Source organism: Mytilus californianus, unplaced genomic scaffold (genome assembly GCF_021869535.1).
Source record: "Mytilus californianus isolate M0D057914Y unplaced genomic scaffold, xbMytCali1.0.p SCAF_1, whole genome shotgun sequence".
Taxonomy (NCBI): domain Eukaryota; kingdom Metazoa; phylum Mollusca; class Bivalvia; order Mytilida; family Mytilidae; genus Mytilus; species Mytilus californianus.
In genome coordinates this window covers 38,574,052-38,596,941 of record NW_026262581.1, presented here as the reverse complement: position 1 = coordinate 38,596,941, position 22,890 = coordinate 38,574,052, and the positions used below count along the sequence as shown (strand labels likewise).

At 34.0% G+C, this 22,890-nt stretch overlaps 1 protein-coding gene across 1 annotated transcript in view; it reads right to left on the bottom strand.

Moving 5' to 3' along the window:
* LOC127703142 (meiosis expressed gene 1 protein homolog) overlaps nt 1-5,665 on the bottom strand; it is a 77,936-nt gene extending 72,271 nt beyond the window's left edge. Inside the window, exon 1 of the mRNA XM_052207640.1 lies at nt 5,544-5,665. The gene's annotated coding sequence lies outside the window, so the exon portion shown is untranslated. The remainder of the gene's footprint in view (nt 1-5,543) is intronic.
* Nucleotides 5,666-22,890: the final 17,225 nt, after the last annotated feature.

The window sequence follows — 22,890 nt, the reverse complement described above, 5'->3', positions numbered from 1 at the left end:
AATTCAAAATCAGTGTAAGGGAGGTAATTCAAATGAGGTATTTGAATTACCTCCCTTACACTGCTTTATGTTTTGTACTAAAGTATTTGTCCATTAACCAGGACACCCTTGTTTTTCCCCCTTTTTTGCCCCTAATTCCTAAACGGTTTGAGCCATAACCCCCCAAAGCAAATCCTAACCATCGCTTTGTGGTATGGAAACTTGTGGTATAATTTCAGAGAGATCCATACACCGTTCCACAAGTTATTGTCTGGAAACTAGAAAAATGCTTATTTTTGGCCCCTAATTCCTTAACTGTTGGTACCATAACCCCCAAAATCAATCCCAACCTTCCTTTTGTGGTATTGAACCTTATGGCAAAATTTCATAGAGATCCATTCACTTAAACTAAGGTTATTGTGCGAAAACCAACGTGTCTTCGGACGACGACGACGCCAACGTCATACCAATTTACGACCGCAAAATTTTTAAATATGCAGTCGTATAAAAAGCAGTAACAAAAAGACCTGTTCTTAAGTACTTTGACTCTAAATCTGAAACAACGCTACAATGTGATGATTCAGAAAAGGGATTAGGCGCTACCCTAATGCAGGAAAGTCACCCTATCGCTTACGAAAGCGACCTCAAACCTGTCAAAAGTTTGTACAAAAAGCCGTTATATCATGCTCCTAAAAGGTTACAAAGAATGTTTCTGAGACTACAGCGTTATGATATAGAACTTAAGTACAAACAGGGCAAATATATGTACAATGTATATAGCAGATACATTATCTAGAGCGTATTTGAGAAAAACTGATGGCAATGATTTAAAATAAAATGCTTCGCTGGGGCGCAGCTTGATACGACCGCAGAGGTCGAACCCTGAACAGTTGGGGCAAGTATGGACACAAAATTCAAGCTTGATACAGCTATGACTTTGGATTGTCATTAAATATTTGACACAGCATAGGTTTCTGACACAGGATGAATGTGGTGTAAGAACTGGAAAAAATTTAATTTACCTATTATGGTGGAATATCCATAAACTAAATTGTTTGTTAATTTCAATATATCAAAGAATATGTAGAATTCAATGTTTGATGTAATGTAATAAAGTTGAAATTTGGACCGTTTTTGTTCAATGTGGACCAATTTGGTAACATGTATAAATAATCAAAAATCTAAATACATGGGAGCCCATTTAAATACATCATAAAGGTATTAAAATAGAAAGTGACATCATAGTCATGGCTAAAAATAAACAAAAATCCTTAATCAGCAACATTTAAAGTAATATCTAAAAATAAAATTCCTTTGTAACCATAAAAGCCCATTTAAATACATCATAAAGATATTAAAATAGAAAATGACATCATAGTCATGGTTAAACATAGCAAAAAACCCTTAATCAGCATCATTTAACAGTAATATCTAAAAATGGAAATTACATCATAAAGGTATTAAAATAGAAAATGACATCATAGTCATGGCTAAAAATAAACAAAATCCTTAATCAGCATCAGCAACATTTTATAGTAATATCTAAAAATAAAATTCCTTTGTAACCATAAAAGCCCATTTAAATACATCATAACAGATATTAAAATAGAAAATGACATCATAGTCATGGCTAAACATAGCAAAAACCTTAATCAGCATCATTTAACAGTAATATCTAAAAATAAAAATTTCTTTGCAACCATAAAAGTAAAATAGAAAATGACATCATAATCATAGCTAAAAATAAACAAAAATTTTTTTTATTGGCAAATTTTAAATGGAGTTTATTATACTAAAACAATAAATTTGCAACCATAAACATGATAAAACCCCATTTAAACACATCATAAAAGTATTAAATAATTCAACTACATCATAAGGCTATAAAAATAGAAAATGACTTCATAGTCAAGGCTAAAGGTAAACAAAAAACCTTCATCAGCAAAATTTTATATTGGCAAATTTCCAATGAAGTTTATTACACTAAAATTGTTGGCAAATTTCCAATGCATTTATTAACAATAAAGTTATTGGCAAATTTCCAATTTACATAATTTAAAAGCAGTGTAGATGAGATATTTAAATGAGTTTGAATTACCAACCTTACACTGCTTTTAAATAATGTTCTTTACTCAATTATTTGTCTATTAAAATGGAAACCCTTGTTTTTTAACCTTTTTTCCCCTTATTCCTTAAACATTAAAGCCATAACCACCCCCCCCCCCCCACCCCCAAAGCCAATTATTACTTTCCAATGTAACCTAAATTTCCAATATACATAATTTTAAATTTCAGTTCCTCATGATATATAACCGTATCATTATTATTTTCTTTCATATATAAATCTGAAACAACCATCTTTAAATGGAAAATTTTAAAGAAAAAAAAAGGAAAAAAAAAAATCCTACCCCCCACACATTTTTTCAACCCCCTTTTGATTCATCATCCCCCACCTCAATCACAACCTTCAATTTGTGGTATGGTACATTGCAATACAATTTCACAGAGATCCATACACTTGAACACAAGTTTTTGTTGCAAACTAAAAAATCCTTATTTTCGACCAATATTTGGCCCCTTATTCATAAATGTTTGAGCAATTAACCCCAAAACTCAATTCCTACTTTCTCTTCGTGATAAAAAATAACTAACTTAAAATGTAAATTTTAAACAAAAAAAAAAGGAAAAAAAAAAATTACCCCTTTTTTGACCCCCGCCCCCCTTATGATTCATCACCCCCCACCCCCCTTTCCCCCCAAACCAAGCTCAATAACAGCCTTGCCTTTGTGGTATGGTACCTTGTAATACAATTTTAGAGAGATCCATACACTTGAACACAAGTTATTGTCTAGAAACTAAAAAATGCTTATTTTAAACCCCTTTTTAGGCCCCTTATTACTAAACGTTTTGGGCAATTACCACAACACTCAATTCCAGCTTTCCCTTTGTGAAATGGAACCTTGTAGTAAAATTTCAGAAAGATCCATACACTTACACACAAGTTATTGTCATGAAACTAGAAAAATGCTTGTTTTTTGCCCCCTTTTGGCCCCTTATTCCTAAAATTTTGAGGCAATTAACCCCAAAATCAATCCCAGCATTGACCCTTTGTGATATGGAATCTTGTGGTACAATGTCAAAGAGATCCATATGCTAACACACAAGTTATGTCTGGAAGTTACAAAAATGCTTATTTTCGGCCCCTTTTTCCTTAACTGTTGGTACCATAACCCCTAAAATCAATCCCCACCTTCCTATTGTGGTATTGAACCTTATGGTAAAATTTCATAGAGATCCATTCACTTAAACTAAAGTTAGAGTGCGAAAACCATTGTGTATTCGGACGACGACGCCGGACGACGACGACGACGACGCCAACGTCATACCAATATACGACCTCAAAATTTGTTTGCGGTCGTATAAAAACAGGATGAAATACTTTTGGTGCGCTCAGATATAGAAGTTGAAGTTGAACAGATAAATATGACTGACTATTTGGCAATATCGGAAGAAAGACAAAAACTTAAAGCACAGTCTACTCAACAAGACTAAACACTACAACAGCTTATCAAAACCATTGAAAATGGCTGGAATAATTCTCAACACCTGAGTGAAATAGATCCATTCTATAACATAGGTGATGAACTTTCAGTACAAAACGGCATTATATTCAAAGGTGATCGATGTATAATACCAAATGTAATGAGCCAGATCCATACACATATTGACATTGAAGGATGTTTAAAACATGCAAGAGAATGCATATACTGGCCGAGAATGAATTCAGAATTGAGAGACTACATCAGTTAATGCGATGTGTGCCAGTCATTTGCTATGAAACAACCGAAAGAAACTTTATAGTCACACAACGTGCCATCGAGACCGTGGGCTAAAATAGGGACTGATCTATTCACTCTATCAGGAAATGACTACTTAATTACCGTAGATTACTACAGTAGTTTTTTTGAGGTGGATAGATTTATGATACTTTGTCAGAGCAGTAATCAATAAACTGAAACAACGTTTCGCTAGATGGGGAATTCCTGAAAAAGTAATATCAGACAATGGACGGCAATATTCGTCGAAACAGTTCAGCAAACAATGGGATTCTCAACATAAAACAACTTATCCGGGACATGCACAATCTAATGGGAAAGTCGAAAACGCAGTGAAAACAGCAAAATGTCTATTGAGAAAGGCAAAAAATTCACACAGTGACCTGTACCTTGCTTTGATAAATTTTGTTCAGTAATTATTTTGAGTTTAGATTTTCTGATAAATCAATATAAGCTTCAAGTTGAAAAAAGAAAGGATGTAATACATATAGTAGTCTCAGTACTTTGATAATGCACGTGAAAACGGTGAATTAATGAGGGGCCAGATGGGTTATTTTCGTTCTTTGTGATCGGCGCATTTTCGCTATCGTGATCCGTTTTTTTACAGATTTTTTTTTTTTTCATATTTTCGTGATCCGTGATCATGGAAATTTATTTTCTGTGAAACGTGATTGACAAAAAAATCAACTCGTGAATCGTGATGAGACCCCCCCCCCCATCAGGCCCCTCATTAAGGTTCATGTGGACCCTTCGTCTAAAATGGCTGCATTTTCACCTCAAAATTTACTCTGAGTACAGACAAACCTGTGCATCTGGAAAGGTTTTAAGGCATAGCATGCCCTAGATAACTAAAATTCAAATATATTTTATGTTTTAGAAAATTAAAAACTTAACAGGATTTTGCAGTGCACTTTTTTTCATTCCACCAGAAGGTGCCAAAATAAACAAAGTTGGGAAAGAGGTTTGAGAACTTCCCCACAGGTAATAATTGAAGTGAACTGTTTTGATTGACATGGACAATAGATGGACAATAGATACCTGACAATAATTGGTGATTCAAACTGTGTACCTGAGTGGACCATTTCAAGTGAAACTCAACTGTTTGTTAATTTTATCATCTTCTGCAGGGACGAAAAAAAGTGCACTGCTAAATCCAGTTAAGTTTTAAATTTTCTAAAACATACAATGCATTAGAAGTTTATTTATCTAGGGCATGCTATGCCTTAAAACTTTTCCAGATGCGCAGGTTTGTCTGTCCTCAGAGTAAATTTTGAGGTGAAAATGCAGCCATTTTAGCCAAAGGGTCCACATGAACCTTAATACATGCACACTGGTACTTCCACCCCTATTCATGTAAACATTGTAGATAACCATGCTGTTATTAAACGTAGTTCACTGTAACTTGGTTCTCTCTTAATGATATACTATGTCTATGCCTATGGGATATAAACACATGGAAGAAGAGCACTAGTGGCCTGAGGTTTATAAAGATAGCAGAAAAAGTACACGGTTATCATACATATTAACATTTATTTCTGAATATCATAATGAAAGTACTTCAGTTAAATGTTTATGTAGGTTCTGGGCACCGTGGTTCTGGGCCATCATTATCCCTATCATGGCCTATGCCTAGGCATGTATGGCCCAGGAAATAATACCGTTAATGAAATTAATGTAGTGTGTAGTAAAAAATGCCGACTTGTTTAAATAGTGTGATGTTACACTTACTGTGATAAGACACTTCTGGACAACTAGGTAAAATGTTAGTTTCGACAATTTGTTATAAAATATAAAAACAAGGCTTTGCTCGCTGTTGCTAGTTAACAATAAACGAATACAACCCCACTGTGATTGGCTATGAGACAATAGGGGTCAACAGCGCAATCATCGCTGGGCATGTCATCGCTGAGATAAATTTCCGGAAGATCATATTTCCAAATGATTTTCTTTACTTCTATGAACCAACTGTGACTTTTTTGGTCTTTGACAACTAATTGTCAACTGAAAAACAAATAGCCAGAAGACAATGAGTTGTCAAAGACCAAAATAGTCACAGTTGGTTCATAGAAGTAAAGAAAATCATTTGGAAATATGATCTTCCGGAAATTTATCTACTTTTAGACACTCCATATATCAAAAATCAGTGGAAAAACTTAATGTATAAAAATATAAATAAATATTTGAAAAATTACTATACAGATATCTCCAAGCTATATAGAAATATAAGTTATTTAAATGTTGAAGTATACCACCCTGAAAAACAACACCCATTAATATTTATCCAAACATCATCTTCAATAGACATTTATTTATATAAACCGTCTTCCTATTAAGTTAAAATTAGTATCTGGTACGTACATTCTCCAAGAAAACAGATCCAAATTTAATCCGAATAATGTTGAAGCTACCTGCCTTCTGTGCGGACAAGAAGTTGAAGATTTACCTCATTTTTCTATTGAAATGTACATTGTTAGAAACAATTAGAAAAGCATCTTTGGAGGATCTTAAGAAGGAGTATCATAATCTGACTAGTAGAGAAATGGAATACCTTACTGAAAATGATAAAATCAAAATTATACTGGACTGCTCATATCTCCTTAACACTTATACTGCCAACGGGCCGATCAGGGCCGATTGACGTTACCTTTAACTGCCATTGGGCCGATCGGGCCGATTGACGTTGCCTTTTTAACTGCCAAAAGGCCGATTGGGCCGATTTAGGTGTTCTTTAACTGCCAAAGGGCCGATCGGGCCGATGTTTAACGTTATTTTAATAAACAATGAATTCAGCTATGAGAGCATATTATAATGCCGTCCTGTCAATAGACCACTTTCGAGTTCATCCTTCGCCGGGAAAAACTCGTCAATTATGCGCGCCTTTATGACGTCATTTACCAGATAGAGGGGATCGCCTGTATCCCTGCACTATTAACGTTCTTCAAGCGTCTTAGTGATCGTCATTGTGCAGGATAAATTAGAAATAATGTTTGTTTTGTAAGTACTTAATCACAATTCCTTAATGACAGCAGTGCTGATTGTCAATTATGAGAATTTAATTTGCCGAATAATTCGTGCAATATATAGCATTATACTTTTCCAACCACTCGTTCAACATTGGAAAGGGAGTGACGATGCCCCTAAACGCACGAATGATGTTCACTTAAACCAGAGTTTTTGACGGAAATGCATCGAACTCGAAAGTTGTCTATTGTCTTTCATTCTGTTTTCATTTTTCATTAATTTCATGACGTCATTTAGCTATTTCTATGACGTTATGATGATGTCATGTAAATCAGTGTTGTGGCTTCCATATACATGTCTTTCATATTTGATTTTTGTTTATTCTGTAATACGTAAATCAAGCTGTCCATTTTTTTTTTAATTTTTTTTTTGGGGGGGGGGGGGGGGTCTGTTGTCTGAAATGTTTCACATTTTTTCGCATTTTTGGGAACCTTTATAATTTACTGTACGATATGGGTTTTGCTCATTGTTGGAGGCCGTGCTGTGTTTACAGTTTCTTACATCTACGTCATTTTGTCTCTGATGGATAATTGTCTTTTTGGTAATCATACCATATCTTCTTATTTTTATATTGTTGATGATTTCACTAAGGTAAATCAAGTTGACCGTATATAGATTTTGCTTTTATATTTTATTTTTTAGTCATATCTATAGGTCTACATATTTTCACTTCTTATACATCCTTGGCTTTTAAATATTTGGTTTTGAACATTCCCGATGAAGATTAATCCAGAAAAGAGCTGCGGAAGCGTATAATTTATCAAGCGTTAATCAAAATGGGCATATTTATGAATTATAATTTAAAAGAACACAATTCTTCAAGTTACGTAGTATTGAAAATGACATTGTAATCCTACATTCTGGAAGTATATAACATTCCTTTGTGAACTTATGCACCAGCGAAGGTGCCACAGCCAAAACAAAGTCATGAATACCGGTTGACTGTCAACGAATTCAATTCCTTAGGGAATGACCATTTGATATTCTGAAGATGGGTCACGGGGGCCGTAGGATTTTGGAAATTAATATTCTGGCTTTGTAAATAACTTTGGAAAAGACGGGGAGAAATGAATATTTTGTCCAACAAAGTGCAGGACAATGCAGGAAATAAGTGTGAGTGAAAATAATTCGTACTAGCAAGAAATGAAAACGAATATCCGGGAAGAAATCTCCTCCCCCTCCTTCCACAGAAGATCGAATGGTCGCCCATAGGCATAGTATACAACATGCGCTTGGTTAGGAACTCATCAATGACCAGTTAGGCGGAGACCCAGTCTGATTAAAACAGTACATGTCATGAAATCGTTTCGATTTGCGAATCATGTATCTCTGACTGTTCGAAAATCGTCCCGAGACAGGAACTGAACATGATGTAAAATATATTAAACGAAATAATAGAACAAAGTCGTAGATGCATTGATAAAAAGTTGTGCTATTCTGTTAAACTTTAAAGTTGTCCACAGAGAGCACGAATGCTTGTACAGTAATATCAAGGCGACAAGATAACAACTATATATGTAAGATGTTCATCGGTCATTTGATCCTTCCGGAGTCCGTTCATCAATTTATAAGGCACACGAAATTACCAAAATTGAGCTATATGTTGAGCCTACATTTAAGCAGCTACAAAACCCACTCAAATAAAATATTTTTGCAGTCTTACAAGTAACTTGTCATACAATTTTCTTAATGTGAAGAGATTAAAGTAATCTCTATAAATGTCTCCTTTTTGTTATACAAGTCATATATCTAGAAGACACCTTTAATTGACTTGGTGTCTATAATACCATATTCATTTCCTCAATCTATCTACTAGTACGTCTTTTATCATTCGCACAGACTAAACGATTTTTTTTTTAAATCTGCAGTACAAGTGATAATAGTTTACCCGAAGAAATTGACAACAGTCAAGTTCCCGGAAAAGGTATAATATAATCAAAGTACTAAAGTACTGAACATCGGATGACCGCAGGTTCTTATGGATGGTCAAAAGCACATATCACAGAAATAGATCACATCTCTATACCTGAAACTGAGGTTAATTTACAGAGATATATTATTTTTTCTGATTCAAGTTCGTACATGGGTGATGAATAAATGACAGGAAATTCAACCGCACCGTAATAACTATTATATCAGTGTAGTGATACAAATCAGTATACCTGGGACTATTATAATACTAATATAATAATAGTCCCAGAGTATACACTGGTTTGTTGTTATGTATTATATTAATATTACGGTTGCATGTATATATAATTTTCATCTATTTGTATATCATTCTATTCTACTATTCTAATTATAGTGCAGTGCAAGTGCATGGTGGACACTCTTCTGTAAAAAAAATTGATTTTTCTAAAAGATTGGATATGAGAAGCCATTCATATTTTCCCGCAAAACAATAACAGAGTTATCGGTCCTTGTCGGGAGTGTCGCAAAACGTTCTTGAGATATTCTTCCGTAAGCTTTAACACAATTTTTCGGTACGTGTGCATAGATATCATCAATGATTTTTTACTTTTATATATATAACTAACGACAACACATTTTCATATTATTAATTTGTGTTTTAATAAAAATATTTATAGGAGTATCCATTGAAAAAATGAATTTGAAACAAGCGATAAGTAATGTTATTTTGCACTAGACAATGACCGCGGATCTATAATTTTTATAGATCGGTTGAAAACCCAAAACTAATTTGCATAATGGAAATTTAGGCGATAGCAATACATCGAAATGACCTCACGATCATCGCGATGTAAAAATAAGGAGATGTGGTACGATTGCTAATGAGACAACTATCCACCAAAGTTTAAATGACTCAGTGAAGTGGACGTAAGCAATTATAGGTACCCGTATGGCCTTCAACAATGAGAAAACCCCATACCATATAGTCTGTTATAAAAGGCCCCCAACATGAAAAATATGAAAGAATTCAATTGAGAAAACTATCTGCTTAATTTAAAAAAAAAACAATTCACGAAAAACGAATATGACAGACATGAACCAAAGAAAACCACTGAACTCTTGAATTGGGACAGGCACATAAAGAATGTGACGGGGTTAAACATGATTGAGGGCGCTCAACCTCCCCTTAGGTATTTTTCAAAATTTGTCGTTGTTTTATGAGTTATAATACTAGTATACAAATAGATATGAAGCGTAATCCACACTCAAAAATTGTTTCATTTGTTTTTTATTAATACCATTCCGATTCAAGTTTAGGTAACTGTGAACAAACTGTTTTGCCGTTTCTTTGATCCTAAAAGAGAGGTTTGTGAGTCGAAAACCGTTTTAAAACTATTCTGCAATTTATACAGGAAATTGTTGGAAATTCCCGCATCGAAAGAGAGCAACAATGACGACGAAGACGATCTAGTGTATACGGTCCGTAGCTATCTTGAATGAGCGAAGTGAGGGACTGTTGTGTATGTTCTAAACTTGGACACGATGATACATGCCACTCTTGTCTATTTCGTGGTGGTCAGATATTATTTATACAGGAAGCCACAGTACCGGCATAATAACCACCGACTTCGACACAAAAAAACTGGCTATCAAAGTCAATTAAGTTAGGAGTCGAAAGTACCTTGAATTGTTGTATGCGTTTATATAATTCGTTGGAATCATCTGAATTATAAATAAAAAAATATGAAAATCCGTCCAAGGAATTCTATTTAGAATAATATTTCATTGCTGTAAAAATTTTCATTTCAACGATAATAAAATATAAGCGGGCTACCGGATTCGTGTTTGCTCATTGTATAAATCATTTGTGCATGAGTGATGTATGATATAAAAATTTAAAAAATGATTTCACGACCTTACGATCATATTTGTTTTGTATTCACCTTTTCTTGTGTACGCTACATAAGTAAGACTAATTAATTTCTACTGGGGGAAAAACGAATCCGGTGACCCCCCAATATTTTCACACGACTTAAAAAGTAAACGTTTATAGCAATAACACATAAGTTTGAATCCCAATTCTATTGACGGATTTTGTAGAAGTAATTGTATATCTCTTTCAAAACAAATATCCGTAAGCGTAACATTTCACTCATTTATTATTCATCATGATATTGTTTATTTCAAAATCTAATTAAATTTTGAATCAGAATTAAATAGTTTGTGCATTAATATGTGCCCATTTTTTGTGTGCATCAATTCAGTTTATATCACATGTATATCGAACATTACGGCTGTGTGTGGAATCACGTGACATGGCATTTGTCGACGTTGTAGTAAAATTTAGCAATTTTTATCGGCAATTTTTCTTAACTGTATATTTTTTGTTCAGAATATGAAGTAAAATGAAATAATAAGAAAAACTACTTTTACGCGTACAAAAGGTTGGGATAGTTGTTCGGTTGTATGAATGAAGTCGCGTGCATTTCATTGATAAATTGAAACGGACGGACATGAACACGTGACGTTGCTGCACTGATACATGACGTCATTGCCTAATATTTTCGAGTATCAAGTCCTGTCCATGATCTTCCAAATATTAGGCAGTAAGATCAAGGGAAATGTACAAATTGCGGATAAAACTGTGTCTGTATTATATAATTAAGATGTGTCGTAGTTATCTCGCTTTAGATAATGTGATAACAAGAGATTTCAAACTCAATATAATTCAGAGACAGCAACCAAAAAAAAAAACCTAAAACATGTAATTATAAGATGAAATATTAAAAAGAAAGAAAACAAAAATATATACTGTAACTTACTAAGAAATTTCAGAATTAAATAAGATATCAGCTTTTGTTATATGACGATCATGGGAGACAAGGTCGTTTACCTTAACCCCCCCCCCCCCCCCCCCCCCTAGTAGTTGTAATATGACATTCTGATACATTTGTAGACAGGTAAATTTAATTAGGCAGGACATATAATAATGCTGTGACGGGATTGCTTCTCTTTGTACATTAGTAGATACTTAACAAACCGTAAGCGGTTGAGCTAGGGAGGTACTTCTGCTTTAGCTCAGTCGGTTATAGACCATAGGAAGGGGTCATGGCAAAAAATCAAAATAGCCTTTCAAGACGTCATAATTATTTGGACTAAGTCGGTAAGAGCGCTGCCTTGTAACACAGAGATCCCGGGTTTGGGCCCCGGAGGAGGCAAGTTGATCATATCCAGAAATCAACGCCACTTTGCTTATTTGAATATTATACTAAAGAAATCGGATACGGGTCACGAAAATTATATTGAAATGATAGGGAATTTTGAAAAAAATGTCGGTTTTAACTTTAATTTAGGTGATAGACAGGTTGCCGGGACAGAAAATAGATATACACAACAATATACACCATTTAAACGAAACATAATGACTGTCGTTGCAAAAATCAAGGTTCCTGAGCTATTTTAAAATCGAAGCGAGAGGCTTTTAACATTGCAGTATAAAATACAGGCTAAAATGGCTGAAACGTCAAATTTGCAAACTTCGTGTTGAAAATTGGCTAACAAGGTCATTACAAAAACAGGTTGCCGGGATGAAACTTGAAACTTGAATGTCCAAAGAATAAGCAAGTCCAAACCTTGTATGTGTAGTCGTTGAACTCTAGGTTCCCACGTAAAGTTAAAATGCCCCTATTTCAAGAAGAATAAACTCACGAAAACACGAAAAATTCACTAAATTCGCGTTCATTGTTTTGATTTTGACCGCCTGATAACTTTACGGAAATATCAGAGTGATTATAAACAAGGACTCTGTGACGGGCAACTTATAATATCCGTGTTTTAAAGATTTTAATGATATCAAGCCAGTCCAGGTCAAACTATTATCACGTGGTACAATTCTCATTTACATATTATGAATATTAATTAGCAAAAGCACTACTAATTTCTGGCTATGTTTTGTAAGAAGAATCTTGCTCTCCGGTTACAATACGTAGCCCTACCCTTTTTAAAAAAAAACTTCATTCATATCATAATATTTGCCTAATAAATAACAATCGTTAGTCATTATTAGATTGTAATTTGCTAGGTTGGGTTAGGAACTGATTATGTGTATACGGTTACGTTGTGTTATTGTTACGTTATGAAATACACTATGTAAAAGAAGTTCAAGATAGCGGCCGCACCGCAAAAGGGTACGTTTAACGTTAGCGCAATTCTTAACATTCCGACTGGGGCCGCAGAAAATGATATTTAACACAAATGTGAAATTCAATATGAAAAATACTTAAGTTTAAAATTAAATGTTTCTAATCAATTGCGTCACAAAATGAAATAAAATCATAGTTAAAGTCTCTCAATATTTTTTTTAAAACTTCACTTTTTACGTTTGAATAATTAAACACTTTTACAAGTCTATCTAATAACCGTAGTTAATTGAACAGTCTATACATAAACTAATTTCTCCTGGGCAGAAAAGTTCATTCACTGTCATCATTTGTACTGCGTATTTCCAACGGATAGAGCTTCACAATTGGACGGTTGGTAATTCCTGTGTCGGTCTTGATAACAGCGGATCGAATGAGTCCATCTTTTCCACGAACTAAATCTTGTACAAATGCTAATTTCCATATTATACGATTTGTATCATTGTGTACTTGTACAATGTCACCAATTTGTATTATTTGTTCGTTTCTTCCAGATGTACGGTGGAATTCACGGAGTGACGTCAGATATTCGTGTTTCCATCTTGATCGAAAGTGGTTGATTAGTTCGTTTTGTTTCTGTAAATTTTTATTCAGTTTCACGTGCAAATCTTCGGATGTAACACTGTCAATATTCTGTTCCGATCGGGCGTCAAGTCGACAACCATATAACAGGTGCGCTGGCGTCAGCGGTTCGGGATCTTTAATGTCAGTAGAAATGTAAGTTATCGGACGATTGTTTAGAGTTCCCTCGATCTCGATTACAATTGTATTCAACATTTCCGTAGTGACACATGACTTTCCTAGTATTGCTTTAATTGACTTTTTCGTGAGTCCAATAAGGCGTTCCCAGAAGCCTCCAAACCACGGTGCTCTGTTGGGTATGAATTTCCATTCAGTTCCTTGATCGGCAAGTTTTTCTTGTATACGGTTGTCTTGGCTTGATCTTGTAATCTTTTCGGCGGCTGCCTTGAAGGTTGTTACATTATCGGACAACATAATCCTTGGTATAGATCTCCTGGCGACAAATCTTTTAAATGCAAGTATGAAAGACTCCTCGGTTAAATCTGTGACTATCTCCAAGTGTATAGCTCGTGTAGCGGCGCAAGTGAATAAACACATATATGTTTTGTTTAATTCGTTGTGTTTTCCTTTTGTGTACAAAGCTCCTGTAAAATCAACGCCGGTTACTGAAAAAGGATAATCGTAGTTGACTCGATCTTTAGGTAGAGGTGGCGGATCGGGTGCGCTGTAAGGCATTCCTGATATTTTAATGCATTGAACGCATTTACGAATTTGTGATTTTACGCACTGCCTTATTCTGGGTATCCAATATTTCTGTTGAATATAAGCGATTGTACTGTTAAGTCCGGCATGTAAAGTCTTAGTGTGCGCATCCATTACGATTAAGGACGTAAGACTGTGATGTGTTGGCAATAACAACGGATATTTAGTACTCTCCTCCACAGGTGCGTTTTGTATTCTCCCGGTACATCGTAGTAATCCATTTTTGTCTGTATATAGTTTAAGTTGTCGAACAAGTGGCACTTTTTTCTGTGAAGATGAATTTAAGTTATCAATTTCATCCTTAAATGTTTCCTGTTGTACTGCTCCTCTCAGAACTTTTAATGCTTTACATCGCTCCTCAACACTGATAAATCCGATTGACCGTTTATCTTTTGAATACCGTAAGTTCTGTATAAAACGCAAGACGTATGCTGTTACTCTAATTGCTATTTCTAAAGATCTGTATCGTTGTATGTTTATACATGGAATTGTTTGTGTTGAAGCATTTATACTTTCATCGTATGTATAGTCATCACTAACAGCTACCATCGTGCTGCAGTCTTCTATTTTCCTCGTCCATGTCGGCCATTTTTCACGATTTAAAATCCATTGTGGACCGTTCATCCATAATCTGTTGTAATTAAGATGTTTAGCGTAAATTCCGCGAGTTAAGTAATCAGCTGGATTGTCATTTGTTGGACAATAATTCCATTCAGCATTCTCTGTTAATTTTCTTATTTCTTTAAGTCGATTTGCTACGAACTGTTTTAAGTTTTTTGAAGATTTAATCCAACTCAAAACAATTTGACTATCGCTCCACAAATACACATGTTCTGTTGTTATGACTTTAAGAAGATGCCTTGCTAATCTGGCGCCGATAAGCGCGCCCATAAGTTCTAAACGTGGTAGTGAAATCGGTTTTACGCGTGCTACTCTGTTTTTAGCCATGACGATGACCGATGAATTTCCTGTAACTTAGTAAGCACAAGCTCCGTATGCTAACTGACTGGCATCCGTGAAAATATGTAGTGACGTTTTTTCGTTAATAGCTCCTTCCGTTAACATGCGTGGAAATACTATTTTGGTAGCCTCCTCGATATCCAAAGCGATTACCTGCCATTTACTTCTCAGTTCGTCGGACAAACATTCATCCCAATCAAACTTTGCCTTCCATAGAGTCTGCATAAATAACTTAGCTTTCACCGTTATTGGCGTGATTAATCCTAGGGGGTCGAAAATTCTAGACGATGTGCGCAAAACCTCACGCTTTGTTACCATTTTGTCCTTTTCCATAAATTCAATCTGTTGAAATCTCAGATCGTCGGATTCCCTATCCCATCTCATGCCTAAAATTTTGACTATGTCGTCATTGTCGCCGATCTTGTCTCGTCCTGCGACGTTCTGTAATTCCGTACTATTAGAATTCCAAGACCGTAGGTTGAATCCTGCCTCTGACAATAATTTTCTTGACTGCGTGTAGAATTTCAAAAGTGATTGTTCATCTGTAAAACTGGTCAAAACGTTATCCACGTATAAATTTCTCTGTAACTCTGTTGATGTGGTTGACGGATTTTCTCTAAAATGTTTCATTAGGGTGGCGCTTAACATGAATGGCAAACATAGGTGGCGCCGAAAAGTACGACCTTAAATCGGTAAGTAATCAAACGGCTTTCTATGTCCATGGGATTCTCTAACCAATAAAATCTTGTGACATCTCTGTCATTAACATCTAATTCAATATGCAAAAATGCTTTTTCAATATCCGCTGTAACTGCATATTTATACATTCTAAAGCGTACTGATATCTCCGTCAAATCAGTCATAATTGGTGGATATGTTGCTACGCAATCATTAAGACAAGGACTACTGTCGTTCACTCTACAGCTGCAGTTATATACTATGCGTATCGGGGTGGTGACTGAATCCTTTTTTACGGGATGATGCGGAATGTATTGAACCTTGTTTGTGCATGTACTTTCATCAGATACCTTTTCAATGAATCCTCTTTGTTCTTGGTCTGTAATTATCTCACCATACTTTCGGAACATCTCGGGGTCCTTCTTTAGGCGATGAATAACGCTTTCCGTTCTGCGTTTTGCGATGTCTTCATTTGTCGGTAGCTCTGGTGCATTCTCTCTCCATGGTAATTTCGTAATATACTTATCATTTTTCTTTGTAATGGAGGTTTGTATGTAATTTTCAATTGATTCAGCCAGTTCTGGATCATTTTGTTCTTTAGCGTCAATTCCCAACGATTCAAGCTTCCAAAATTTTTCAAGATCGCACTCTTCTTGTTTGTGACATACTAGTATATTCATCATTGAGAAAGATGCATTACTGGTTCATGTAGGGACAGGACCGGAAAGTAAATATCCAATTTTCGAGCTAACTGCGGTTGGACCGTTTCCACGCACTATTTTGTCTTGAACTATGTCCCAGTAAAAATCACCACCAATTAATAAGGATATTTCAAATTGCTCTCCTTCCATGACTGGGTGTGCTAATTGTAGACCACGCAAATATGGAAAATTCTGCGTTATTCTTATGTTGTGACTTTGAAGTGGTGAAGCAATGGTTGGTACAATTAAAACTTTAATAGGGATTAATTCTCCTTCGGTAGACTTTAGATTAATTGTTGTTTTGTCAAGATTTCTCACCTTTTTGTAGTGCTTCCAAATGTAGCTATACTCATGTTTCAGACCCCTCTTTTTTAATGTCCAATTTAGCTGCTAGTTCTTCGGTTATAAATGAGCGCTGAGCTCCCTCGTCAAAGAGTATGCTTGCATCTATACATGTATTTTAGTGAACGACTGGACTGAATGCTGTTTTCAATAAAACAGTGGACCTTTCTTCGCTAGCGGTATACAACATAGAAGTTTCTGTGTCTACTTTATTTTGCGATTGTTCAGTTTCAAAAGGATGTTTATTTGAGTACGAGTTCTTTTTGCATAATGAAGAGTGATGCTTCCGGTGGCAACACTTACATGTATTCTTGGATTTGCAATCGGCTATTTTATGCTTACCTAAACAATTAAAGCATAACCTCTTTTCTTTTATAATAGCTACTCTTTTATCGTGATCTATGACATCTTTACATTCGTTTGGCCAGTGGTTTCCGTCACAATATGTGCATTGTTTCTTCCGATTCGAGGTTAATGATTTGTCTGTTGTGTTTATCGGACGGGTTTTATCTGTATTTTCTCGTTTAACGCCTGTTATGAAATTTGCGCTAGGGGTAGCAGTTGAATACTTGCATGTGTGTATAATCCGCGTATCTGGACTCTTGAATAGAAATCTCTTTACCTATTGCGTTTCTAAGCGATTGAATATTCCAATGGTCGCTCCCGTTTTCGCGTGTAATATTTTTCCGTACTTCATGCGGTAACTTCCCGAGAATCACTGGTATCAATAGCGATCCGTACATTTCCTGACATTGTCCGAGAGACTCTAGTCCCCGTATGTATGCTTCTGATTTATCGTGAAATGTTCTCAAACTTTCTAAATTATCACTAGGTGCGGGTATATCAAGAAGTGCTCTCATATATGCATTAATGATTTTGTGTGGTTGGCCATAGCGATTTCTCAATAATTCAATTGCTTTGTGATAGTTTGGATTTGTCATTGTTAATCCTGAAATTACGTTTGCAGCATCAAATTGTAGCAAAGAGTTCAAGTACGAAAATTTCTGAATGTCAGTTAATGTGTGATTGTGATGAATCGTGGTTTCGTATGAATCCCAGAAATACTGCCATTGCAAAATATCTCCGCTAAAATTGGGAAGCGATAGCTTTGGTAGGCGATGGTTATTACTTGAGGTCGAACTTGATTGTGATAATTGCTGACTTGCATGTGTAAATAGGTTTGAATACGGAACAAACTCTGGGGCGTTGGAATCTATTTTTGAAGATGTGGTTTGTGCTACGGGTTTCAAGAACTTTTTGAATTTTCGAATTTTACCCTCTAATTCTAGATAATACTCATTTGTTTCAAGTATTTCATCAGTAATATCCTCGGATTCGACTGCATTTAGTATCTGTTCGTCTATTGTGGCTAACGTCTTCTTTTTCTTCTCAACTGCTTCGAGCAATGTTGATACTTCCTCCGTGTCTATTTGCGAATCTCCGATGGCTTCCTCCAGCTTTTTAAAAACTTTTGTCACCGCTGCTCTGTTCCCCGCTCTCAATGATTTTAATCGGCTGATGTCCATTCTCTCCGTTTGAAGTCACGGCACCAATGTAGATTAATGGGTTGCGTTGTGTATTTTGATCGTGATCGTAAGCTTGACTAAGGCGTTTTAGATATCAATACGTCTGCCATTATAAGTTTCTATTCAATAAACATAATCGTACATCACAGTAACGCGACGTCACAAAGATAGCGGCCGCACCGCAAAAGGGTACGTTTAACGTTAGCGCAATTCTTAACAATGCACAAGGAAAAATTAAGACCATGAAAGTTAAAAAAAGGTTCTTAGCATGCATTTTTAAAGACTAGAAAGCAATATTTCTCAGAATGAAAGAAACATTCATAAAGTGTAAGTGTTTAGAATATCACTGAAATTCCATATAGACCTGTTGGGGGATGCTGTTAAAATTGACGAAAAGCTGCAACCCTATCTATATATATATATAGTCACTGAGAAGTGCTATACTGTTAATATAAAAGCAGCACATAATCAGTAACAAGAAAGGCTGTTAACTTGTAAATTTTTAGACGGCAGTAATCACGGAAGTTAAAATGTTAACAGATTTCTGAAGAAAATAGAAACTACACGAGAGAAAATAGAAAACTGCACTTCCATTTGAAAAGTACTTCAAGCCCTTACAAAGAAATTTACATTCTCCCGCTCTTTCATTCCCTCTCAAACTTGCTTCTTTACATACCAATCTCAACATTACCCTCATCCTCTCAATTCTTCCTTTTCTCCCTATAGAACATACATTTTTACAAACACTCATTATTTACCCTCACCCTCTCAATTCTTCCTATTTCTCCCTCCCTCCATTACTCTCTATTCCATACTAACCATAACCATCTATAAATGCCTACTCTGTGTGTTAGATTCCCCTATGTAAAGTTTGATAGTTGATGAAAAGATTTTTAAGCATGAAGTACCGGGCATGGAAAATAAAAATTTCAGCACTGAAAAGAAGATCAAAACTTTTTGACATGAAACATGGAAATTTTTGTTAGTATTGAGCCAATTTTGAAGATGTTATTTTTTATTTTCAATATTAAATGGTTACCATAGCATTTCTTGAAATCCAAGGTAACAGCCAAAGTTACAATAAGCCAAAATGTGTGATGTAGATTTTACAAAAAAAAATTTTCTTTGGATAACCATTATGCAGCCAAAATGTGTATTTAATTGAAAGGTGTCAAAAATATTTTAAAACAATTAAAGAAAAAATAGAAAAAAGGTAAAATTTCCAAAAGTAAAAATTGCCAAAAGTGTTAAAATGCCAAATGGTACACAAGTACCTGTCTGCTTGTACTAGCAAGCTGGCCTGTGGGTTATCTGGACTTGGTGCTAGTTCTCTAAGACAAATGCCCACAGTAAGACACCTGCCTCTTCCTTTCGGAGTACCAGTTTTAAAGTCTCTGATTTGACTTTGGCATGACTTATACAGCCAAGTTTTTAAAAATATTAAAATGAAGGTAATTAAAATGTTGATAAAAAAGGTAAAAAATCCTATTTAAAATTTTGATAATACAATAAAGCATCCCCAATTAAAATTCTATAAAAAAATGTAATATATAAATCTAGTAAAACATCCTGATTTAAAACAATAAAATGACCCATTTGAAATTTTCATAAAACAGTAAAACATCCCCAATTAAAATTTGGATAAAAACAGGATATCATCCCAAGTAAAAAAAAATGGATTAAAACAATAAAACATCCCAGTTTAAATTTGGATAAAAACAGTAAAACATCCTGAGTTAAAATTGGATAAAAACAGTAAACCATCCCCAATTAAAATTTGGATAAAAAACATAAAACATCCCGAGTTAAAATTTGGATAAAAACAGTAAAACATCCCAATTAAAATTTGGGTAAAAGCAGTAAAAGATAAAAACAGTAAAACATCCCCAATAAAAATTTGATAAAAACAGAAAACATCCCGTGTTAAAATTTGGATAAAAACAGGAAAACATCCCCAATTAAAATTTGGGATAACAGTAAACATCCCCAATAAAAATTAAATAAAACAGTAAAACATCCCGAATTAAAACTTGGATAAAAACAGTAAAACATCCCGTGTTAAAATTTGGATAAAAACAGGAAAACATCCCCAATTAAAATTTGGATAAAAACAGTAAAATATCCCCAATTAAAATTTGGAACAACTGTAAAACATCCCCAATTAAAATTTGAATAAAACAGTAAAACATCCCCAATTAAAATTTGGATAAAAACAGTAAAACATCCCCAGTTAAAATTTGATAAAAACGGTAAAACATCCCAAATTGAAATTTGATAAAAACAGCAAAACACCCCCAGTTAAAATTTGATAAAAACAGTAAAACATCCCCAGTTAAAATTTGATAAAAACAGTAAAACATCCGGTTAAAATTTGATAAAACAGTAAAACATCCTCGGATAAAATTTGGATAAAAACATAAAACATCCCGAGTTAAAATTTGAATAAAAACAGTAAAACATCCCAGTTAAAATTTGGGTAAAAGCAGTAAAATATAAAAACAGTAAAACATCCCCAATAAAAATTTGATAAAAACAGAAAACATCCCGTGTTAAAATTTGGATAAAACAGTAGAATTTCCCCAATTAAAATTTGGAACAACAGTAAAACAGCCCCAATTAAATTTTGAATAAAACAGTAAAACGTCTCGAATTAAAACTTGGATAAAAACAGTAAAACATCCCCAGTTAAAATTTGATAAAAACAGTAAAATATCCCCAGTTAAAATTTGATAAAACAGTAAAACATCCCTGGTTAAAATTTGATAAAACAGTAAAACATCCCCAATTACAATTGATAAAAACAGTAAAACATTCCCAGTTAAAATTTGATAAAAACAGTAAAACATCCCCAATTAAAAAATATACAACAACAATAAAACACCCCCAGTTAAAATTTGATAAAAACAGTAAAACATCCCCAGTTAAAATATGATAAAAACAGTAAAACTTCCCCAGTTAAAATTTGATAAAAACAGTAAAATATCCCCAGTTCAAATTTTGATAAAACAGTAAAACATCCCCGGATAAAATTTGATAAAAACAGTAAATCATCCCCGGTTAAAATTTGATTAAAACAGTTAAACATCCCAATTAAATTTTGGATAAAAGCAGTAAAAGATAAAACTAGTAAAACATCCCCAATAAAAATTTGTTAAAAACAGAAAACATCCCGTGTTCAAATTTGGATAAAAACAGTAAAACATCCCCAATTAAAATTTGGATAAAAACAGTAACATATCCCCAATTAAAATTTGGAACAACAGTAAAACATCCCCAATTAAAATTTGAATAAAACAGTAAATCATTCCGAATTAAAATTTGGATAAAAACAGTAAAACATCCCCAGTTAAAACTTGATAAATACGGTAAAACATCCCCAATTGAAATTTGATAAAAACAGTAAACCACCCCCAGTAAAAATTTGATAAAAACAGTAAAACATCCCGAGTTAAAATTTAATAAAAACAGTAAAACATCCCCAGTTAAAATTTGATAAAAACAGTAAAACACCCCAAGTTAAAATTTGATAAAAACAATAAAACATTCCCAGTAAAAATTTGATAAAAACAGTAAAACATCCCCAATTAAAAAATTTACAACAACAGTAAAACATCCCCAGTTAAAATTTGATAAAAACAGTAAAACTTCCTGTTAAAATTTGATAAAACAGTTAAATATCTCCGGTTAAAATTTGATTAAAACATTAGAACTCTACCGGTTCAAATTTGATAAAAACAGTAAAACATCCCCAGAAAAAATTTGATAAAAACAATAAAACATCCCCAGTTAAAATTTGATAAAAACAGTAAAACATCCCGTAAAAATTTGATAAAAAAACAGTAAAACATCCCGGTAAAATTCGATAAAAACAGTAAAATATCCCCAATTGAAATTAGATAAAAACAGTAAAACACCCCAAGTAAAATTTGATAAAAACAGCAAAATATCCCCAGTTAAAATTTGATAAAACAGTAAAACATCCCCGGTTAAAATTTGATAAAAACAGTAAAACATCCCCAGCTAAAATTTGATAAAAACAGTAAAACATCCGGTTAAAATTTAAAAAACAGTCAAACATCCCCAATTAAAATTGATAAAAACAGTAAAACATTCCCAATTAAAATTTGATAAAAACAGTAAAACATTCCCAATTAAAAATTTGATATAAACAGTAAAACATCCCCAATTAAAATTTATAAAAACAGTAGAACATTCCCAATTAAAATTTGATAAAAACAGTAAAACATTCCCAATTAAAAATTTGATAAAAACAGTAAAACATCCCCAGTTAAAATTTGATAAAAACAGTAAAACATCCCCAGTTAAAATTTAATAAAAACAGTAAAACATCCCCAGTTAAAATTTGATAAAAACAGTAAAACACCCCAAGTTAAAATTTGATAAAAACAGTAAAACATTCCCAGTAAAAATTTGATAAAAACAGTAAAACATC